Here is an 18,628-nt window from a genome sequence, read left to right as displayed (position 1 = left end):
TGCTGTAGTGACCAGGGCTATGCGACCTTGCGAGGTGTTTCACTCGCCCCCATCTAGTGTGGCTATGTCACAGCCAACCTAGCGTGGAGCTAATAGTTGGGTCGAGCTCGTAGGCCAGACTGGGAAGACCGTAAGGATCTAGGATATCCAGTGCATCGCCCAGTCTGACTGTTAATTGTAGTTCACACAGGAACAAAAATAATAAAGAAAAAGTAAAAAATTCAATTTAAATAGGAAAAAATGCCAGGACTACAGATCCCAGCAGATAACCAGGTCCTTACTCCTCCTGACTAAGCAGAAAAAAATGGAGTTCTACAGCAGGAAGTGATGGTATACCCTCTGGGACTGCCCCAGGGGCATAGCCAAAAAGGTTTCTGCCTAGCATGTAGCCCACTGGTCTGAAGAACTGAAGCTGTGTCCATCAGTGAATGAAAGAGAAACATGGATTTCTTCAGAATAACAGAAGGTAGGAATCTGTAACAAAGTTTGTTAAAATCCTTATAAAGTACATAGATCACCCACAGTGGAATGTTTTATTTCTCAACAAAAGTAGAGTTACGCTTTAAGCCTCTTTACACATACTTTAAAAATAGTGATGCAAAAGCTACCATGTTCTGAAAATGACACCACGACTGGCAACATTTTGCCCATTGTTTTTACATTCTAGTCTTTTGAGTAAACCAACTGCTAAGATTTTCAGCCAGGCAATAGCCCAAGAATGCAATACATTTTAGAAGGACAGAATAACTGTTCTTACCTTTTAAAGGAAAGATTCCACAGTGATGAGATAAATGTTGGGTCCATTAATCTTATACATGCTGGAGATGCTTGGTTACACATAGCCAGCTTTATCAAAGACATTTCAAGTTTAGGAGCTATCTTGTCCTGCAGTGAAAGATGCAGGCTCCAAATGACTAGAGCTAAAGATCTATCGCGCTCATTATGCGTCTGCCTTCTTTGGATGAGGGGAAAGCCTAATGCTGATATTTCATGTCTTGTGCATTATGGGCATCAGGACCACATGCTCAGAGTACCCCTTTGAGGAATGTGTATATGATGTCCCATTAAAGAGAGATTTCATGTACTAGCAACAGAAGAAATATGCATTAAAAGATATTTCCTGATATTATTTAGAGTAGCCATTCTCAACCACAGTTCCTCCAGAGGTTGACAACCACAATAAAAATAACCTCAAACCAGGAAACCTAGTAAAAAACACAAAAAATATACCAAATTAGAAATAACTATAGATTAGGCAAAAATGAGGTCATATACCAGGTGGAGTCATTGGTACCACAGTAAAAATACACTCAGAAGATAAAAACAACCTAACTTTCACTGTCAACCCCTATATGAGGAAAATATAAAAAAAAAAAAAATGATCAATTATCCTCTAGAGCAGGGGTCCTCAAACTTTTTAAACAGGGGGCCGGTTCACTGTCCCACAGACACTGTTGGGGGCCGCACTATAGTTTGAAAAAATATGAACGAATTCCTATGCACATATTTTATTTGTAATGCACAAAAAACAGTACAATATTTAAAACCATGGCCTCAGAAACTAAAGTGCAAGCAGTGCAGACAAGTCCCTGTATGAACCCTTCAGAGCTGAAGACCTGACCCCCCCCCCCCAACTAGTGAATGACTACAAGTCCCAGCATGAACCCACAAGCTCTAAGGGGTCACATTCTTAAATCTCAGGGGCTCATGCTGGGACTAGTTGGGGGGGGGGCTGTCATGTCCTCAGCTCTGATGGGTTCATGCTGGGACTAGTATACCTTCACTTTTGGGGGGTGGTAACATTCTTAGATTTCAGGGGGTCATGTTGGGACTTGTAGTCCTTCAGTAGTTAGGAGGGGGTGTCACATCCTCAGCTCTGAGGGGTTCATGCTGGAACTTGCAGTCCTTCACTTTTATGAAAATCATACCTCCTAAAATTAATGGACTTCAAGTCCCAACATGAACCACTGAGATCTAAGGATCAATCCAGAGTAATCAGTGCACATCAATGCAGCCTCAGCAGTGTCCATCAATGCAGCTTGATCAGTGCCCATCAATGGAGCCTCACCAGTGCCCATCAGTGCAGTCTGATCAGTGCCCATTAGCTCAGCCTCATCAGTGCCCATCAATGCAGCCTCACCAGTTGGTCCTGCAGGCTGCTGGCCTGTAAGTTTTGCTGGGAGCTAGCCATGGCCTGTGGGTCCTGCTGGCCGCTGGCCTGTAAGTTCTGCTGGGAGCTAGCCATGGCCTGTGGGTCCTGCTGGCCGCTGGCCTGTAAGTTCTGCTGGGAGCTAGCCATGGCCTGTGGGTCCTGCTGGCCGCTGGCCTGTAAGTTCTGCTGGGAGCTAGCCATGGCCTGTGGGTCCTGCTGGAAACTGGCCATGGCCTGTGGATCCTGCTGGAAACTGGCCATGGCCTATGGGTCCTGCTGGCCATGGCCAGCTCCCAGCTTGGGGTGCAGCACCAAAAACATGGCTAGCTCCCAGCAGGACCTACAGGCCAGCAGGACTCAGTGGCCAGCAGGATCCACAGGCCATGGCCAGCTCCCAGCAGGATTTACAAGCCATGGCTAGCTCCCAGCAAGACCAACAGGCCATGGCCAGCTCCCAGCAGGACCAACAGGCCATGGCCAGCTCCCAGCAGGACCAACAGGCCATGGCCAGCTCCCAGCAGGACCAACAGGCCATGGCCAGCAGGACCCACAGGCCATGGCCAGCAGGACCCACAGGCCATAGTCAACAGGACCCACAGGCCATGGTCAGCAGGACCCACAGGCAATGGTCAGCAGGATCCAAAGGCCATGGTCAGCAGGATCCAAAGGCCATGGTCAGCAGGATCCACAGGCCATGGTCAGCAGGATCCAAAGGCCATGGTCAGCAGGATCCAAAGGCCATGGTCAGCAGGATCCAAAGGCCATGGTCAGCAGGATCCAAAGGCCATGGTCAGCAGGATCCAAAGGCCATGGTCAGCAGGATCCACAGGCCATGGTCAGCAGGATCCACAGGCCATGGTCAGCAGGATCCACAGGCCATGGTCAGCAGGATCCACAGGCCATGGCCAGCTTCCAGCAGGGTCCACAGGCCATGGCCAGCTTCCAGCAGGGTCCACAGGCCATGGCCAGCTTCCAGCAGGGTCCACAGGCCATGGCCAGCTTCCAGCAGGATCCACAGGCCATGGCCAGCTTCCAGCAGGATCCACAGGCCATGGCCAGCTCTCAGCAGGACCAACAGGCCATAGCCAGCACAGGACCTGACAGCCAGACAGTGTTGGGGGCTATATCCTGTTTTGAGGTTACTGGGTGGGCAGGGCACTGGGGCAGGGTAAATGGGGTGTATGTGGGGGGGTGAGATGGGATGTGGGGGTCAACTGGAGGTGTCAAGGTGCCTCACCTCAGCGATGCCATTGACAGCTCATCAGGTCCTTGCTCAGCCTCCTGGGGGTGATGACCACTTCAAGCTGCAGCCAGTGCCCAGCCCGAGCCAGTAACATGCGTCCCCTGGCAGGCTGGCTCTCCCTGCCTCCAGTCCACAGACTCTCGGTCCAAAGAAGGCTGCTCTCACTCTTTCTAAAAACTTCATGCTGCACTGTTGCAGCCATCCAGCGGCGAGCCTGAGCGGGTCATGTGATGTGAGTAACATGCTCCCTATTGGGCCGTGTGCCCCGCCTCTGCCTGCCTTCAAAGTTTCTGGGAGTTGTAGTTTCCTGCTGCGCGCCCCTGCTCAGTTCGCCACAAGGAACTTGACTCAGGACTACAACTCCCAGAATGCAGCGCGAAAGTAGCACAGCCAATTGGCGGCCGCCGCAGACGATTTCCTGCGCACAGAAGAAAAAAAGTAACCCCTGGTTCTGCAATTGCTGGTGGGCCGGGTTCAGGACCCTGGCGGGCCGGATGCGGCCCGCGGGCCGTAGTTTGAGGACCCCTGCTCTAGAGGTTGCGCAAAGTTCATATCTATAATGTGGATGAACTAAAATATGTACCTATGGAGGCACCAACCCTAAAAAAGTCAAGAAAAATTATAATCCGAATACGACCCCGTATGAAAAAGGAATAGCAGAAATGGGACCCTAACTGTGAAAGGATAGGACCCAAAACTGATAAAAATACAAGCTTTTTATTCTAAACATTAAAAACGCATAGTAAAATCAAATTGGTACATATGTTAACCAATTGACAACCTCCCACAGTACATTTACGTCATTACTTTGACGTTAAATACCGTTGTTATGGCAACAGCTAGCTGGCATAACACCAGTATTGGGGATCACTTTTAGAGGTGGTGGGAGAGGCTCCCCCTCTCCCCCCGCCACTTCCTGGTCATCTCTGGGCTTACCGGACCTGTTGGTTTGCCCAGAGCGAGCTGAAATCCGCTCTCTGCTGATGTCACATATGTTGGTCCAGGCACCGCGTCATCAGGAACACACGGAGTCGGGATCTACCAGGTGCCTAGACTGACACCCGGCTCAGGCTCTCAGAGCCTGAGCCGGCCACTTTCCACCCCTCCACAGCCCAGTACTCTAATGAGCGTGGAGGGGGCAGAGCAGAGGGCTGCTGACTGACTGTCAGCAGCTCTCTGCTTGGGGAGCTGTCAGAACCGAGCGATCGGTGGTGTTCGATCGCTCAGATCTCAGTGTAAAGGCACTGAGGGACTGATGCTGCATCCACCTAGGTAGGTATAACCGGGGAACAAAATAGAAACCCATACTTCTCTTTTAAAGCTTCACCTATGGAGATTTTTAAGTACTGCATTTTGTCGCCATTCTAAGATGCTTGAGTGATTACTTGCCTCTACCTCCCCTGCATAAAAAAGGACGAGGAGGAGGAGGCGGGGTTCTGGGATCCTCATAGGAGGCCAGGCTTTCATACCTGTTGTGTACCGGTAATGGATTGGGAGTATTAGGTCCAGATCCATTATACGATGTGCACTGTTTACTCCATTATTTCTATGTGGCACCTGTTGCCATTGGGAATAACCTGTATTCACATTATTGTGATAGTAGTTTTGATTCTTTGGTTTAGCTGTAATGTTATGTCCATGCTGTATTGGCTGATTCTTCCCTGGTTTCCCCTTTTTTACCACTCTCCCTCCCCTGGGGGTAGAGGGGGGCAAAATTTCTGTATATACCTGTGAAGAGCGAACCTCACTCTCAATAGGCTCACTTCTCACTTGTATATTGGGGGTTTGCCAAAGATAAATTTGGTTGTTTCTAAAATCCTGCATGTCCCTGCGGAACTTTTTGATCTTTTTCTTGTGTGTGTCCCTATACATTTTTTCTAACTTTTTCATGATGTCCATATTAAATGTTATGACTTTTGCTGTGTCTTTATCGGGCTCTAGAATAAGTTGTAAATCTGCAATCTTTTTTTCTAGTATGCCCATCTTGCGTTTTTTCCTTTTAAGAACAAATTCTTGGAGTTTGGTGCCCACTCCATTGAAAAAATCCAACCATTCTGAAGTGGATGCCTCATCATCCATAGCATCTTGGGGGGTTACTTCCCATCTGAGACTCCTCATAATGATCCGTTCTTTGAGGTATTGCTCAAATGTACAAATATCCCACCAAGTGCATACCTGCTTTTCCAGGAGGTTACCTAATGTGATTAGGTTAGAATTTAAATCATGTGAAGGCTCATCTTTAAACTCATCAGAAAAAATGCTATCTATTTTTAACTGTCTAATTTTGAGAAAAGAGATGGCATCCATAGCCGCTAGGTTAATAAAATCTTCAATAAAAAGGAGTAGGTGTAAAATATGTCTTATAAAAGGCCCACTCACCCAGCGCTAAAACAATATTACAATATCTCACTTAAATCTCTACAAGAGGTCAAAAAAGGTGTAACATGAAAATAATATATATATATATATATATATATATATATATATAACAAAATTACACTCGCAGCGCTGATAGACTATAAATATACGCTAAAACGTATAAATGCAAAGAGTCCAAACTGAATGAATCATGTGAAAGTACCCAATAATGGTATACAAACTATTGGCGTAGATAAACAGGCAAAAAATTTGGGGGAGCATACCCATGTATTTCCAAAGCTGCTGCAGCAATGAACCAAAAGACATGTATATTAAAAAAGAATAGCGCGCAAATGAAAAAGAAATTACTACCAAATCTGAAGAGAGTCCATAAATAAAAATGGGGGTTTGGTCCCACCATATGGCCATATCGTGCTCAAGCCCACTACTACGTCAAAGTACCCCATTATCAGTGGGTCCTACACTATCCATGAAAAAAGAGATGAATCCAGCCTTTCTAACCCTTGGAGATAATACTCCTTGCTGGGAGAGATGTGCAAATGCACTACAGGGGACTCCTCCTATATCCACTTGATGGTGGACACTGATTGAGTACAGGTGTGTGTGGGGGGTGGGGAGGGCTGCTCAACCTCGATAGTCTGGTCAGACCGAATACATAATAAACAGGCAAAAAATTTGGGGGAGCATACCCATGTATTTCCAAAGCTGCTGCAGCTATGAACCAAAAGACATGTATATTAAAAAAGAATAGTGCGCAAATGCAAAAGAAATTACTACCAAATCTGAAGAGAGTCCATTAAAAAAGAATTTTTAATACCCCTCGCCCCGAGACTTCCCACTATTTATTATCTCCCGAAAGTCCATAAAAGTCTAACAAAGCCCCCCGGAAGGCCGATTGTCAGCGGGATAGACTCTGTTACATCTAGGATCGGGAAATATATTGACCACTTCTTGCAACCATTGGTCCAAGAAACTCCCGCTTATTTAAAAGACACCACACAATGCGTACAGGAAATGAGACAACTAGACATTGAGGGCGATGTACTACTTGTGACTGCTGATGTGACGTCTTTATACACCATAATCCCACACGAGATGGGATATGAAGCGGTGAGCACTTTTTTGGATATCAATCGAGATATACCTGTGGCACAAAAAGAGTTTATTTTAAACCTTTTAACCTTTGGCATGGAACATAATTATTTTTATTACAATCAACTATTCTACCTCCAACGTACAGGCGTAGCCATGGGAGCCAAGTTTGCTCCCAGTGTAGCGAACCTCTTCATGTCTCTATGGGAAGACCGTAATATCTTCTCCAATCGAGCTAGGGAACTCGTATTCTGGAGGCACTACATAGATGATACACTTTTTATCTGGAAAGGGAGCCAAGAATCATTAAAAGTTTTTATGGACCAGCTAAATTGTAACAGTTGGGGAATCAGATTCTCATACAAAGCGAGCCCCAAATCTGTTAATTTTTTAGATCTTGTGATTTTAAGACATGGCTCAGGTTTTTTTACTAAGACGTATTTTAAACCTACCGACAAGAACGGTTTCATTACCATGGATAGTTGCCATCATCCAAATTGGCTGAGATCGGTCCCAAAAGGACAATTTAAAAGGATCAGACGCAACTGCATGCGAGAGTTGGATTTTAAAGAACAAGCCAATATCTTAAAACAAAGATTTTTAGAAAAAGGATATGAGCCACAAACATTGGACCAAGAAATAGAACAAATTTGTCAACAGACCCAAGAAGATCTTATTGCACCAAAATTGGCCCATCAAACCAATAATCCTCATTCAAAATTTAAATTTGCCTTTGTTACGCGCTTTTCCCACAATTATAGGTGGCTCAATTATGTTTTTAAGAAACATTGGAGCATTCTCCAAGGAGACAAAATTTTAGGACCTTCTTTGCCGGAAAAACCTAATATGATGTACAAGAAAGCAAGGAATCTAAAAGATCTAATTGCCAGTAACCCAGTAGAAAAACCGGTAACACCAAAATTCTTCCCGAACATGAAAGGATTTTATCCATGTAAAAATTGCCAGATTTGTAGAGAAGCGAAGACGATACGAACCAATAAGTTCACATCTACCACTACTGGAAAAGAGTACGCCATTAAAGAATTTATTTCTTGCCACACTAAGGGAGTCATATATTTACTCCAGTGTGGGTGTGGCCAACAATACATTGGGAGAACCATACGTACTGCCAGTATTCGGGTAGGGGAACACCTTGCCAACATCAGAAAAGGGTTCCCAGGACACAGTGTCTCCTTACATTTCTCCAAGTGCCATCACAAAAATCCGAAAAATTTGAAAATTATAGTGATTGAGAAATATATGCCACACTGGAGGGGAAGTAACATGAAAAGATCCATCTCAAGAAGGGAAACCTTCTGGATCTATGAGATAAAATGTTTCAGGCCCTGGGGAAATAACATTGAATGGGATATCAACGCCCATATAAATAATAGTTGACACCTTGTTTAGTCTTTCAGATTCATCACATTCATTTAGATTTTAACCTTTTAATATTTTAATAAAGACAAGATGTAATATGTATTTAATATATTTTAATATTTTAATATTTTGTATTTATTTATATATTTTAACTATTTTAAATAATTCATGCATCTTTGTAAGTAATATATGGGACCTTTATTATTCCCATATTATATTTCCCCCTTTTCCTAAGTTGTGTATGTACCTACATATAGGTAGATCTATACAGGAAGTCGGGGATTTGCAGGCTTCCGGAGTCCCGAATTGAGTCATTTAGATTGGGCCAAAACCTACTGATTAATTAGGATATTTCTCTCATATGGGGAACACTATCAATCGTGAGGTTTGCAGTCCCTTTTATAAGAATATGCCATGTTAATCGATATTGACTCTGCTATACTTCCACTGCGGACACCGGAAGCGGCAATCACCATAGAGCTTCTTAAGGACGGACGTGGCGGCGCGCCCTTCCCTCCTGTCTCAGTAGAAGCCTGTTGAGAGGAAACGTCGTAAGAGAGGAGGTGAGTCACGCCGCCACGGACGTCACACACAAGCCCGGTCTGCAGCCGGGATCTGTGTTTTGCCTGTCATCCACGTTCGAATCCCCTTGTTTAATGTAAGTGCATTACTTCTTTCAATAAACATATCTCGGGGATATTATGCTATGGTCTTTTTTCTCTCTGCCCCACACATGTCATTTGTGAGAGCTTAACAGAGAATAAGAACCTTCAGCAGGAAGCAGGATTTTCTGTCCGGCAATCGATTATTTACTGGATCCATTCTGTGCCTGTTTTTTCCCAACATTTGGTAAGAGGCCATCCTTATCACACTGCAGGGTGATTTATTCATAGATATCTCCTCCCTACCATCTAGCAGTCAGATTATTTTCTGCCTTCAACTCCAATACCTTTGGTAAGGAGGGAAGCTAACTGGTGATGGGATTCTAATCACGGAGCACTGGACACAGCACCTTTAATCCATCTTGATTTTAGCACTTGGTGGAATATATCATTGGACTTGATTATTGGATTTCATTTGGGATTTGTTTTCACTTTTGTACACAACTACACATGTGGTGATATTGTACACAGTGGACGTTATCACATTTGGTTTTTATTTTATATCACGTTATTGTTCATGATATTTGTGAATCCATTATTTTGCACAATCACGATTGTATATGGTTTTGTCACATATATTTTGTGAATTGTTGATTTATATATAAGCGCACCTTCATTTTCAGGATAAATATAATAAATACACTCTAAAACACAAAAGTGCATATATAAAACCCTGGCCATTAGAATTTCAGAGCATATCGCCAATATCAGAAAAGGGTTCAAAGACCATAATGTGTCCCTACATTTTAAATGACATCACAATAGGGACCCCATCACCTTTAAAATTTTGGGGGCATTGAGAGAGTCAATCCAGTGTGGAGGGGTTCTAATAGGGTTAGAGAACTCTCCAAACGGGAAACCCATTGGATTTTCTTGACCAACTCTCTGTACCCCAACGGGTTAAATATAGACTTGGATATCAATTGTTTCATAAGTAACTATTAATTTTGGCAATTTTGTATATCCATCTTTACATATACTATAGACATATATATGTTGATATTTCAGCTTTTATTTAGGAGCAGTTCTACTAAGCCGATTGGCCATTGAGCCTAACTTGTGCTGTGTCCATAAAGTTTTAGGCTTTTATATTTATAATTTTATTTGACCATAGACTGTCTTTTATCTTAATTATTTGATCATAGACTGCCTTTTTGGTGGCCTGTGTAATTTTAATGTACATTTTATATGGGAGTTTTATGTTTTCAAATGTTTGTAATCCATGAGTTTCCGCCGTGTGTAAGGCATGATTATTAAGGAATTCAGGCTACGGCCACCTTTATTTTTAATTTTGAAATTGCATACATACATAGTGCTCATTGTAAAAGATGTTTAGGATCTGCTGACTTTGAAGATGAGCTTTGCATGATCCACCGTTCCAGGATGCCCACTGTCCTGTGCAGACAGGCGAGGGGTTAAACTGGTCCGGAGAGGAGGTGACGCAGAGTGTTGGCGGAAACAAGGACTGTACTCGTAGATTTCCCCATGGGGGGGGGGGCGGGAGCATGTTCCCTCCATGTCATCTACGTATGTAGAATGGGAGTGAGCACTGCCTACCCCAGCAGGATAAATTATTGTGAGCCCACGCCCTCCGTAGAAGTCCTTGATGACAAAACGTGTAAAGGCGTGAGCACGCGGTCACCAAGGTAACCCGACGTCTGACGTCACACCCGGAGGCTTGCCATCCAGGTACCAAACGGCAAGCTCACACGAATGGGGAGCGACTGCAGGACACAGGTTTTCACCTATAATTTCTTATCGATGATATGTTTTAAAGAATTGTTTTACATGTGAGTGCATTTTACGAAGGGATTAGGGGAGGATGCTATTAAAAGTATATATTTGCAAGATTACGCTATGAGTCCTCTATTATGATTTAATGTCACCCCTGTGAATGCTGAGTTTTAACGCCTTGGATTATTCTATCTGATGGTGAGAGGATTGCTGATAGTTGGGAGAATTTGGATCTTCTGAATTGTGAGGAAGCGGTTTACCCCTGCAGACATATCCACTAAAGGAGTATTCTAAGCGCTTTAAAAATTTACCTCTGGTAAGTGTCCATTACCACGGGGTGCGCACGGTGGTGAGGTGGAGGCGTTCTATACATTGCGAGAATTACCGTGGTGTGAGATCGATTCACAACTCTTCACTGAAGTTGTTGCATGGGGATTGTGCATTATAATCTGTGACAGCACCTTTCTATCGTTATTTGCACCAAGGACTTTACTTTCACATGATTCATCCAGTTTGGACTCTTTGCATGTATACGTTTTAGCGTATATTTATAGTCTGTCAGCGCTGCTAGTGTAATTTTGTTATTTATATATATATATATATATATATATATATATATATATATATATATATATATGTATATATATACACAGTGCCTTGCGAAAGTATTCGGTCCCCTTGAACTTTGCGACCTTTTGCCACATTTTAGGCTTCAAACATAAAGATATTTATGGTCAACATGTTGCCTGAAATGTGGCAAAAGGTCGCAAAGTTCAAGGGGGCTGAATACTTTCGCAAGGCACTGTATATGTATATATATATATTATTTTCATGTTACACCTTTTTTGATATATCTATTATTAATAGCAGCAGCTACCCTCTCTCTTGTAGAGATTTAAGTGAGATATTGTAATATTGTTTTAGCGCTGGGTGAGTGGGCCTTTTATAAGACATATTTTACACCTACATCTTTTTATTGTACTTTTGGTAATATAGTGTATTTTTATTCATTTTCAACATTAAAACGGAAAATTCTATACTTACCTGATAGCAATTTTCCTTTCCTCATTCATAAGCATGACAGCATGCACGGATGGGTATAGGCTCCGCCCCTCGCCCATTCAGGACTGGTTATACTATATAAATTAGTCACCTCCCCTAAGGCGGCATTCTCATAATTATACTCAAATGCGAAACCCCCAAGGAGGGGACCTGCGTACTGTCATGCTTATGCATGAGGAAAGGAAAATTATCATAAGGTAAGTAACAAATTTCCATTTTCCTGACACAAGCATGACAGCATACACGAATGGGATGTAGCACACCAACAAAAACCCATAAGGGAGGTCCATGCTAAAGTGTTTTAATCAACATATCCTTAGGATTATTTATAAATGAAGTCAACTCCCCTGCTTCCAATGTTGCTTGATTAACTTTTTGATAGGCTAGAAATGGTTTGTAGTATATGACCCTAATTGGTATCCTGTAAAAATTATTCTGGACCCATGAATTCTGTCCATGAGCACACCACCCATCTGGTAAAGTGGGCTCTGCTAGATCACTAGATTGATGGATTCATCTTTTCCCTATAAGCCCCTAGGCAGGGCCGGCACTACTTGTAAGGCGACCCAGGCACTCGCCTAGGGCGCAACTCAGCAGGGGGCGTCAGTATCCTACTTGCTCCACTGGAATTAGTAGGCCGGTGGGTGCGGGCGGCGCCCCTCATGCTGTGCTAGCCTAGCCTGTGTACCTGTGCCGGCGCAGCAGCTGCCTCAGCGCTTTTGAGCTGACTGAGTCATATCTGTGTCTCTCTCAGCCTGACCCCCGGAAATCTTCGTAGCAGTGTGCCGCGCATGCGCACTAGGTTTCTCCTGCTGATGACGTCAGCCGGCGGAGGAGACGGGGCAGGGGAGTGGAGTGCGCATTCGCAAGTCAAGAGGACAGTGGGAACGATTGAATCAGCGCTGACTCCGCCAGCTGCCAGGCCCCAAAAGAAGGCAGTAAAGTAGAAGAGGACCTGTGCTGAATGAACACATGACCACGGTTTATAGTGAGTCAAAATGTTCATTTTAAAATGGGAACATTTCTATTTTCATAACAGCGATCGGTGAGAGGGGAGTGAGGGAGGGGTTACATTTATCCTGGGGATGGAGTATAACTTTTTAGTGTGGCTGTTTCTTGAAAAAAAGTCTTCTCTACTTCTCCTGTGCTCCCTGTTTGTATTCTGCCTTTTTCCATGTTACATTGCTATGCGTGTTTTACACACATTTTTAGGTGCGCTGCCATTAAACTCTATTAGAATGACCCTTTCATTAAAGTGCGTTATTGTCCTGCATGCTGCATCTTTGATGTACTTTCATAAAACATGTGTTCTAATACAGTTTAATGGCAGCGCACCTAAAAAAATGTATGTAACACTCATAAAAATGTGACATGGAAAAACCACAGCGCACAAATATGAACCTAGCTGTACTGTAACCTGTAATAACTAATCAAATGTGTCTGTCATAATATGGGCAGATCATATGGGTTTGTGATGTCACATCGTGAGACGAGCATATGGGGGGGCGTCAATTTTTATTTTGCCTAGGGCGCCAAAAATCCTTGCACCGGCCCTGCCCCTAGGCTACTTTGACCCGAGGTGATACCATCATCCTAGTGGGCAGTGAAAGTCTTCTTCTTATAGCACCAGTTCTAAAGAGGCCACTGTCTGAACTTCTAGAGTAGGGCAACTTTGATGTATTTCTTTCACGTCGAGTCCACCACCCAAGTGACTTTGACATTTTAGTTTGGACATGCTGGAAGGGTGGTTTCTTGTTCCAGATGCAAGGATGCAGACCTTTGTATGGTGCTGGAGAAGAAGAAACTAGAGCTATATTTAATATAGGTAGCAATAAGGTAGTTTACCGCTTGACGCTTGGATATCTGAAATCCTTCTCTGACATGATAACCTTAGGAAATGCTGCTTCAGTGTCACAGGAAATATTGAGGAAGTCTTGCTCAGAAGAATGAAGGAGTGGGACAACCTTCCCAACACTAGTTGCACTGTAAGTTCTAAGGGTAAAGAACTATCTGTACAGGCCTTTCGGAATTGGTTTACCAAGATGTGCGGCGATCTCCAGATTTTAGGAAGTGAGGACCTAACCGAGGCTTACTTGACTACCACTTAATCCTTTATCTCGGCTTACTTGCAGACATCCTAATCTTTACAGTCAGGAGCAGAGAACACCATCCTTAAATTCTGCAATGTTTTCCATGTTCTAGTTTACCTGAAGTTGGTATCAGGTGCCCTGGCTTCCACAGGGTTTCAAGACTGAAGGTCCATACTTGGTCTCCCAGCTGCTAAATCTAACTTTCCTGAATTTGGATACACTTGGCCCCACTGTGTAAGGTCTGAAATTTTAGGAAGGAGAATAGGAGGTTCTTGGGCCAAAGACTGTACTTGAGGACATCACGACCTGCAAGGCCATCAGGACATTATTGCCCTCATCACAGCTGGATGACTATGGATTGTGATGAGGCGCTTGGAAACCACTGGGTCTGGTGGCTATATAGGCTAATCCAACTGGATGTTAGTAGATCCACTGCTTCAACTTCTGGTGAGCTCCTTCTTGCAGGAATAACTTCCAGTCATGACTATAGAGGTTACTGTCAGTTTGACATTCATTGAACTGCTTGTTGGTCTAGGGACACACTCTTGACATCCAAGACTGTATCTTACAGCATCTGACAGAAAGGCCTGGGAAGGTGGTACACAAAGAACGAGGGAGATGAGAAAAGTTCTACTGTTGGCAAACCTGAATGGGAGATACCTTTGACATAAGTTTAATGATATTGTATTCCTTCTTGCCATGAAGAGAGGAGACCTTTCCAGCTGAGCATCTACTGGGTTACTGGGTCATAAGGATGGACCACTGGCCAGAACTTGCTCAATATGCAATGGAGCTACTGGCGTGTCCTGCTTCCAGCGTGCTTTCCAAATGGATGTTCAGTGCTGCTGGAGGTTTTGTGACAGACAAAAGAGTGTGTCTGTCCACAGACTCTGTTGACCAGCTGACTTTTATGAAAATGAATCAGTCCTGGAACAGCTATCAAGCCCCTTCCATCCCTTGAAGACTGCGAATGCTGCCTATCCTATTCCTCAACATTGATTTTGCTAGCTTCCAACAATGTTTTTGGTTTAGGTCACTACCAACCCCTAAGGCCTAATTTTTCTGCACTTGTATGACAGGTGCATACAATTTAAATTTTGTATGTCATTTTTAACAGCAGGCCCTGTTCCTGTGCCCAGCAAGAGTAACTGTGAGGGGTTACGGTGTTCAGGTACCATTAATACCAAAGGCTCAATTTTTTGCACCTGTATGACAAGTAAATGCAATTTCAAATTTGTATGGAATTCTTACCAGCAGGTCCCATTCCTGCGCCCAGCAAGAGTAACTGTGAGGGGTTTGTTACAGTGTTCAGGCACCAGCAACACCAAAGGCCCAATTTTTGGCACCTGTATGAAAAGTACATGTGATTTCAAATTTGTATGGAATTCTTACCAGCAGGTCCCGTTCCTGCATCCAGCAAGAATAACTGTGAGGGGTTATGGTGTTCAGACACCAATAACAACCAAGGCCCAATTTTTCTGCACCTGTATGACAAGTACATGCCATTTGAAATTTGTATGTATATTTGTATATGACATTTTTTCTTTTGGAAATGTCAGTATTGCTGCAGCAGGCTACATACATAGTACAGATGCACTATTTTACAGGCACATTCAGGGGACACCCCAGGCACGATATTTGAAGGAATTTTTCATTTTTATAGTTTTACTTTAAGCCTCATTAAAATCAGTAAATCACTGGTCCTTAAAAAACGATCACTTTTAAAAACTTTTTTTGCATTGCTACATGTTCCCCAGACCCCCATACACTTTTTGGGGGCAATAGCTTGCATTTAAGCTTCAAAATGAGGCTGTTCGATTTTTGACATTCGAGTCCCATAGACTTCAATGGAGTTTGTTTGTTCAAACAAACTTTTCCTCTGTTCACTGTGTTCTGGTGCGAACTGTATCGGGGGTTGTTCGGCTCATCACTAGAGTTGAGCGGACACCACGTGTTCGGCGGGTTCGGCCGAACTTTAAAAAAAAGTCCGGGTCCGTGTCCCGGACTTTTGTCGAACTTTTCCCGGACACCGAACCCCATTGAAGTCAATGGGGACCCGAACTTTCAGGCACTAAAATGGCTCTAAAACACCAATGGAAAGGGCTAGAGTGCTGCAAATGGCAGCAAAACGTTGTTAAGTGCATGGCAAGTGCTCTGCAAACAAATGTGGATAGGGAAATAACTTAAAACAACAAAAAAAAAAAACAGAAAAATAAAACAATGTTCTTCATCTCTGAAGGACGAGGCCCATATGGAGTAGGAGGGAGGTTGAGGTGGTGGTGGATGTGGCGGTCTCATAGGCGTGCGCACAGGGTGTGCCGGATGTGCCTGGGCACACCCTAATCACCTAGGGCACATAGCATTATCGCTCTGTTTGGGATGGGAAAGATCTCCCTCGGACCTGCTCTGCTCTATTTCTCTTTGCCAGCAGGGAGAGTAATGTATCGGGGCCATGTACATGTAGGCAAACACATGCATGTGTATTTCAACTTTGGGGTGCACACCCTAATGCAATAGGCTGCGCACACCTATGGGCGGTGTAGGTGGAAGCGGCGTTGGAGGAGGACCAGGGCCGGATTAAGAGCATCATGGGCTTGGTGCTGAGGATTTTGAAGGGCCTTAAGGGCCGTGCCTTGGCATGCACCCAGAGGAGGAAGGGTGCAGCCATGCATGCCTAATTCAACATGGGATGCTGTCTCTGAAGCCCATAAACACATCCATGCATCGGCAACTGTCCCTCCTTGTCCGGCCTTCGTGCTGTGTGGGGAGGTTCTGAGGGAGCTGCCTGGGGAAGCGAGCATAGAAGCCAGACTTCTGTGTTTACAAGTGACAGAAGAGCGGTAACAGTGAATATGGCCAACCCGGGGCCTATATAAAAGGTAGGGGCCTGGAGCTGCAGCTCCAATAGCCCCTACGTTAATCTGGCCCTGAGGAGGACGAGGTAGCCAACACTGCTTCTTTTCACAAATTTTAAATGAGGGTACACCCCAAAAGAGTGAGAAAGAGCAAAAATAGAACAATGGCTGGGTAAGGTCGGTATCTATCGCTATTCTGCACAAGGTACGGAAAAGTCCCGTGGGATCCATGCCTGGTTCATTTTAATGAACGTGAGCTTGTCCACATTGTCTCTGGACAGGCGGCTGCGCTTGTCTGTGATAACGCCCCCAGCCGTGCTAAATACCGTTCAGATAATACACTGGCTGCAGGGCACGCCAGCACCTCCAAGGCGTAAAGGGCAAGCTCAGGCCATGTGCCCAATTTGGAGACCCAGAAGTTGAAGGGGGCAGACCCGTCATTCACTACATGTAGACGTGTGCACACATACTGCTCCACCATGTTGGTAAAATGCTGCCTCCTGCTAAGACGTTCCATATGAGCTGCTGGTGCTGCTGTTTGTTGTGGCGTGCTGACAAAGCTTTTCCACATTTCGGCCATGCTAACCCTGCCTTCTGAGGTGCTGGCGGTGCCCTGGTTGCGTTGGCGACCTCTTCCTCCTCCTCCTCTGCCTTGTGCTTCCACTGTGGCCCCGCTGTCAGGTGGGAATGCCAGCAGCATCGCGTCTACCAGCGTGCGCTTGTACTCGCGCATCTTGAGATCGCGCTCCAGTGAATGAATTAAGGACGGTACGTTGTCCTTGTAACGGGGATCCAGCAGCGTGGCCACCCAGTAATCAGCACAAGTTAGAATGTGGGCAACTCGGCGGTCGTTGTGGAGACACTGCAGCATGTAATCGCTCATGTGTGCCAGGCTGCCCAGAGGCAACGAAAGGCTGTCCTCTGTGGAAGGTGTATCGTCCGTGTCCTCTGTATCCCCCCAGCCACGCACCAGTGATGGCCATGAGCTGGCCTGGGTGCCACCCTGCTGTGAACATGGTTCCATCTCCTCCTCCAGCTCCTCCTCCTCATCCTCCAGAACTGTGCCCCTGCTGGACAATTGTGTCCCTGGCGTTTGTGTGTGCAGGAACCCACCCTCGGAGCCCCTTGTGAATGACTGCCCTGAAAGCCTTGGAAATGTTACCTCTTCATCCTCCTCCTCCTCCTCCTCCTCCTCATCCTGTGCCACATCCTCTTCCATCATCGCCCGAATTGTTTTTTGAAGGAGGCATAGAAGTGGGATAGTTAAGCTGACAACGGCGTCATCGGCACTGGCCATGTTGGTGGAGTACTCAAAACAGCGCAACAAGGCACACAGGTCTCGCATGGAGGCCCAGTTATTGGTGGTGAAGTGGTGCTGTTCCGCAGAGCGACTCACGCGTGCGTGCTGCAGCTGAAACTCCACTATGGCCTGCTGCTGCTCGCACAGTCTTTGCAGCATGTGCAAGGTGGAGTTCCACCTTGTGGGCACGTCACATATGAGGCGGTGAGCGGGAAGGCCGAAGTTACGCTGCATCGCTGACAGGCGAGCAGCAGCAGGGTGAGAACGCCGAAAGTGCGCACAGACGGCCCGCACTTTCTGCAGCAGCTCTGACATATCGGGGTAGTTTTTAAGGAACCTCTGCATCACCAAATTCAGCACATGCGCCAGGCAAGGGATGTGCGTCAAACCGGCTAGGCCCAGAGCTGCTATGAGATTTCGCCCGTTATCGCACACCACCAGGCCGGGCTTGAGGCTCGCTGGCAGCAACCACTCATTTGTCTGCTGTTCCATGCTCCTCCACAACTCCTGCGCGGTGTGTGGTTTTTCCCCCAAACAGGCAAGTTTTAAAACTGCCTGCTGTCGTTTACCCCTGGCCGTGCTGAAGTTGGTGGTGAAGGTGTTACGCTGTCCGGATGAGGAGGCGGTAGAGGATGAGGAAGCGGAGTAGGAGGAGTTAGGAACAGGAGGCAAACTGAAG

Source organism: Pelophylax lessonae (assembly GCF_965119305.1).
Source record: "Pelophylax lessonae genome assembly, chromosome: 11".
Taxonomy (NCBI): domain Eukaryota; kingdom Metazoa; phylum Chordata; class Amphibia; order Anura; family Ranidae; genus Pelophylax; species Pelophylax lessonae.
This window is presented reverse-complemented; position numbering follows the sequence as displayed.